This window comes from Saccostrea cucullata, unplaced genomic scaffold (assembly GCF_032062105.1).
Source record: "Saccostrea cucullata isolate Sc308-1 unplaced genomic scaffold, CSIRO_AGI_Scuc_v1 ctg667, whole genome shotgun sequence".
NCBI lineage: Eukaryota > Metazoa > Mollusca > Bivalvia > Ostreida > Ostreidae > Saccostrea > Saccostrea cuccullata.
In genome coordinates, this window is record NW_026928881.1 from 339,520 (window position 1) to 345,857 (window position 6,338).

The following is a 6,338-nucleotide window of genomic DNA, read 5'->3' on the forward strand; positions in this document are numbered from 1 at the left end:
TCAATCGAACATCATCAGTGAGAATTTGTTGAATTTTGGCAAACAGTAAATTGGTTGTTGTAAGTCCTTATCGTCAAGGACGGTACCCGTTTTCTGATGCCCATTATATAATTTTTGTTCATTGCAATCCACCTGCTTATGTGTCTATAAAACAGACATCGGTTGCTGTAAATTTCACATACTTCAATGAATATTTCTTTGGGAATCTTGACTTTTACAGGAGTTTTAATGAAGCGTTTACTTTCACTCTAGTTTACTGATTCTTTACCATTCATTTTTAATGTAGTGTCTCGAATAGCCCTTGTTTTCCAGCTTCTCACAATGAAACTGTGTGATGAAAAGTGGTCACATAAGCTGTAATCAATTCATTAAAGATTCAATCATGAGAGAAAGTCAAGCTTCATGTCATAAGATTTCTTTGTTGTATGCCGTTTTTTATTTTTTATTTTTTTTTTATTGAACAGCCCTCGTATAGGATTAAAAATCCACACTTTTAAAATTCATGCACTTAAAAATTATCAGAAACAGACTTGATGGGGATTTTTTTTTTAAATCCACACACTCTTAATATATGATTGTTAATTTTCATAGGAATCTAAATCAACAACCAATAATTATGTGTAGGACTTTTTGAGAAAGTTCCTGTTGATGATTTTTTTCATGGAATGGCAAAATAGGGTATGCGCAAAACATCCAGAGAGAATGAACACTTCTCCATGACAGATGGATGTATTTTTGTTTGCAAGAGAGTTATAACTGCTTATCTTTATAAGAATATTATTGCACTGCAATGTTGATCAAATAAAATTTTGTCAAATTTTGTTTCACGATTTCATTGTAAAGAACGCTGAAATACATTATTTTAAGGATGTAAAATTCAGTTTACATTCTGTTTTAAAAAGTTTTGAAAACAGACTAGATGTTTTTAAAGTGAACCTATATTAACAATTAAGTAGTTACATGCATGTCCAAGGGCTTTTCGACAAAGATACGTATTGCTAATTTATGTCGAACGACTTGTTCGGATGTATGAAAGATTGAAAAAAATTAGAAATCTCGTGCTTGACTGGTGAGTAAAAAATTTGAGATGCAGATAAGCACCAGGAAGGATAAAGGAAATTTATTCTAATAATGTTCACTACTTATAGAGCTCAGTTCTCATCAAATAGCAGATATTTTCACTGATTGTTTTATTGAAGGACTGATTTGGGTATAAGCAAATCATCCAGTGGGAACTCCGATTGTAGATATATCGGTGTCGCAGTGCATTGCATTGTAATGCTTGAGGGCATGCCTATTTTAAACATACTTGGTCATTTTTTAAAATTAGTCTAAAAGGTTCAGAATAACTGTGTAGAAGAATTAATAGGGCTTTTCATTACTGCTCAGCAGTACTTGGTAAGTGAGACGAACTCACAATAAGACCAAACTCCACTCGTATCATTACCGTCAAGTACTCTGACTTTAATCCTTGATCATATGTGAGTGACTCTCTAAAGTCTTACAAAGTATAGAGACATGTTATTCGTTAGCACTTCCTAAGGATTTGCATAATATAAAGCAGACGTTTTGCTACGTTGTTCAAAGGGACATAATTTGAGTTATTAAACTTTGTTCCAAACTTGCGTTATGCAAATTTTCCATACATACAAACAATGGCAAGTGAAAATTGTATATATGAGATGTCTTTATGGTGGGTGGATGATAGGGGATATTTTGTAATACAGTGATAAGTAAAAAAAAATATGCTTGTTTAAAAACAAGTAAAAATGCGCCATACTGCACCCTGCTGCAATACAATGCAACTCATTGTATTGACTGGCAAAGTGTCCAATCAATATCACTCTTAAAATGATTTTCAGTTTGTCCTATAGTATTTTGTTTGTAGTTAGATAGATTTTTTAAAGACTAGACTTGCCCCCTCCCCTCAAAAAAATCTATTCAATTAACAAAACAAATACAGACAAAAAACAAAAATATAGACCACTTGAAGCTGACTAGTTGTCTGCATCCCTATTATGTTTAGTAACCATAGAATGTATCATGTATATCTGTATATATATACTAGACAAAATTGCTAACGCACCACCTAAGAAAATTGATATTTTACTTTTAAAAACTTGTTTATGATGTATTTGATATATAAATATGTTACTTTAACAAAAAATAAGGCATATTAATGTCAAACCCTATAAATAAATACAATGTTTACTGAAGTGTGACCAATTCATAGAAAAAAAATAAAATCGTTTCTATTCCATTTTTGAAGGAAAAAAATTCAAAATTTTCTTTGTATTTGTGTTCTTTGCTAGAGCAGACGTCGCGCGCGCGCGCGCGCGCGCGCGCGCGCGGGTTCCTTACAGAAATCTGTAAAAAATGAGAACAATAAAAATTAATACTTATGAATTTCACTCATGAAAATTTGTTGTAAATAGAGTATCAAATATAAAAATGTTTATTACAGATTGCCACGGCTTTAAGTTAGCTGCATAGAATAAGTTGAAAATTGTTCTTCAAAACTAGGTCAACTGGAAGTTGGGGATTTGGTATGGACATTAAGGCACCAGATGATTGATTACTAGGCTATATGAGAGTAAATGACTGTTTGTTATTTGATTTATTACTAGGGGAATACTCCTGTGGCAACCTCACAAACCACCTACAGTGATCAAGGATTTCATACCTAGGCAAAAATGGTGCGCAGTTCACAGCTGGATATTGCTTTTCGGAAAAGAAGGTCATTCAAAGGTCTTTTCATGATACCAAGGCATTTGTCAATCCCACTGTTTTGGAAATGATGGCATATTATATACACTAGAGCCGATCCGGCAAATGTTCAATTCACAAATAAGAATTAACAAGTGGTGCGTTAGCAATTTTGTCAAGTTTAGTTGCTTGAGAATGTTCTGTCTGTAGTGCTTCAAAATCTTAAACCTGTTCTTCATTCGGAAAAAATGTAGGTTACACACAGCATCAAAAGCATATCCCTAAATGCAACATCTACAAAGATTTGGACTCCATATGACAAGTGATTTCAAATCAAGTTTCCAAATCAAATCTGGTAATGTGCTTCCCTACATGCGCTTATACAAGTTTGGACTAGATACAGCTTGTAATTAATCGGAAATGAACTTGTTGTGGGATAAAAAAGATATATTCTTTTTGCCGTCTTTAAACAATCTTTATACATAGTGACCTGGACAAAACAATATATATGTTAGCTAAATTGTGATTAGTAGTGTCTAGGAGCAAGCCCCTGTGCTTCAGATACTCTTTTAATTACATGACTTGCTAGATACCACCCCCTTAGTCATACTCCTTTGAAAACTATTAACCACTGTAAAAGAGAAACTTCAAAACTTTCTGTGCTATAATATATTTTAGAAGTGGTGTCATTCAGATGTGGATTCTCGAATACTAAGAAATCCGAAGAACTTTCAGAAAATTTAAAATGAAATTTTTTTTCTACAGCCAATTCATCACAATAAATTGGCTTTTTGATGTCATAGACATTTGCTTTTTCAACAGAAACAAAAGTCGGAAATTTTCTTATCTCATCAAAATTTCTTAGTTTAAAATCACTCTGACGTACAAAAAATTGAAGTTGATATTGAAAGGATGTTGGTATTCCTTTTTGACAGCATCAGAACTGCAGTGTTAAGGTTTTATATATTAGACTGTCGTCAAAGACTTGCGAGTACATTATATACGTATATAAAACCATAACACTACAGTTTTGGAGTCATAACAACATTTATGTATCATCTTCCAACAAACTGTCGTGAAATCCGATGGGCACTAACTGTGCTCTTTTATTAGCCGATCTACTTTTATACCCCTATGTACGAGGGCTGTTCAAAAAATAATGTCCTCGGTGCTCGGAAAGAAACAAAAAACCCGCTATTCAATGATTTAGTCTTAATGATTACACTTAAATATTCTCTTATTAATTAAAACACATATCCGTGGCATTTTTATCCAATTTCTGATTGTTTTTAGAACACATTTTTGAGGATAGCCCTTCGTATACTGGAATATGGCAGATCCTATAATTTCATCGACTTGTTTCTTCTTTCTGAAAGTTGTTCTTTCAAGTTTGGAAAATGAAACAAGTCAAAAGGCGAAAGATCTGGCGAATATTGTTAGTGTGAAAGAAATTCACTTTCTATTTATCCCCAAAACTCCTTTACTCTTCATGGCGTGCGGGTTTGGACGCTGTCATGAAGAAATTTAATGTATTGGATTTCTGATTTTGATTCCTTCCTCTCTTAAATCTTTCGATTTTTGTCAACAATTTTGCTTTATAGACTCCTTCAGAAATTTAACTGCCTCCCAGAATAATAATTTTAACAACAAGACGAGAAATATTTAAGAAAATGGCATATAAAAATGTCTGTGCTCTTGCAATTTTTTGCTCTTAGACCCTTGCTGATTCTTTATCATTCGTTTTAATGCAGTGTCTCGAATAGCACTTGTTTTCCAGCTTCTCACAATGAAACTATGTAATGAAAAGTGGTCACAGAAACTGTTCATCAATTCATTAAAAGATTCAATCATGAGAGAAAGTCAAGCTTCATGTCATAAGATTTCTATGTTGTATGTCATAGAGTTCAGGGCATTATTTACTGAACAGCTCTTGTGCGTATAAAGGTAGAATTTATTCAAAAACTTCTACATGAGAAGAAGAAAAACTCTTGGTGTGGCCTTTGAACATCTCAACATACAGATAATTATACAGAAGATGTTTTATCAATTGACAATAGATATTTCCATTTGTGTGTCGATTTGATATGTCGGAGTGAAACTGAATCAAAAGACCCCGCAAAGTCTGCCTAATCTTTTTGAAAATTTGATGTATTACTGACTCTTGACAATAAGGACCAACTAACTTCAGCTTATATTTTCCATCCTCAACTTTCCTTATCTATATAGTAATATTCCGTTATCCCTTACGTATGGTGTTGACGTCTCACGACTTACTTAGTATTCGATACTCAAAAGTATGCTCCGAACGTAACAAAGCCAGGCTACTAAAATGTAAGGTGATGTTGCAGAGTTTTCAACAATGTCGTTTAAGGTATCCGATCCATAAAGGGACATAATTTTCTAACCGTAAATATCCATCCTGTGTTAAATACTCTGAAACTAATTCAAATCAGTTTAGAGTAGAAAAGGATTTACCAAACGAATTTTTCAAAAATATAATTACCTGAGAAGTAATTAATTAATTAAGAATGCAAAGTCTATGGGAACAAGCAATTTGTTTAAAAAAAATACTAAGAATATTAAAAAATGCTACGGTGGAAAGATGCATATGATTATTAAGAATAGAAAAACAGTTAAAAGAATTTCACCATGTAGATTTTTTTTCAATTAAATTTTATTGATTTAAAGGGGGGGGGGGTAACTCTTAAAGGACGGGTCAAGGTAAAAAATTAGGACACATTCCACTCTTACATATTGATACTAAAACATGAAGATTATTTCTACATGTACTGAGTATTCAGCCAATATATATCTGTTTTGCATTCAGATTCATTGAATCTGAGGCTATTATGGATCGGATACCTTAATCAAATTCATCATTTTGTAAAATCTATGTCTATACCTAACATTGAGTCGTATTTTGATTGACATGTTTCATTCAAATTGTTGGGCCGATATGTCTAAGAATTTTTCCGTTTGTCTGATCATGACAAGGCGCACACTGTGGTAGTGAGTCGTGGACAGGGGATGCTTACTCCTCCATGGCACCCGAGCCAACCTTTGATAATTAAGAGGTCCAAATATTTTCGTCTACCCCCTATATGTATCGTTTCTGAGCTTCGTTATATCAATATTTCATGAAATTAAAAACTCAAAATTAATGAAAAATTTCATGAAATGGAGAAGTATCATATATATAACAGCATGAATTTTATCAACAGCTAGGAGACAATTGTCTGAAAAAGGAGTGAATTGGGTTGCATTTCTTTGTTTGGTTTAGAATTTACATTAGTAAGCATTTAAAGTATTTAAAAATTTTGGATACTGCATCTGTTAAGGAGGTATGATTAAATGATTTCTTTATTTGTGATGTATTTTTAATTATCAAATTATTTTTATTCGAAAATAATCATCCAAAATTAATTTTCACCGAGAACGACATCTTTTAAAAACAGGTTGACCACTGTAGGTAATTCAAAACACCGATAATTTTTTCCCATAGATTTCTGTTAATGTTTATTTCACAATCTTCATTTTTCACAAAAATAGAAACAGACATTCTCATGCATTATCAGTGTCGTAACAGGCAAAGGCAATCGAAGGTTACTTAGTTTCAAAAGAGAGCGATTCTC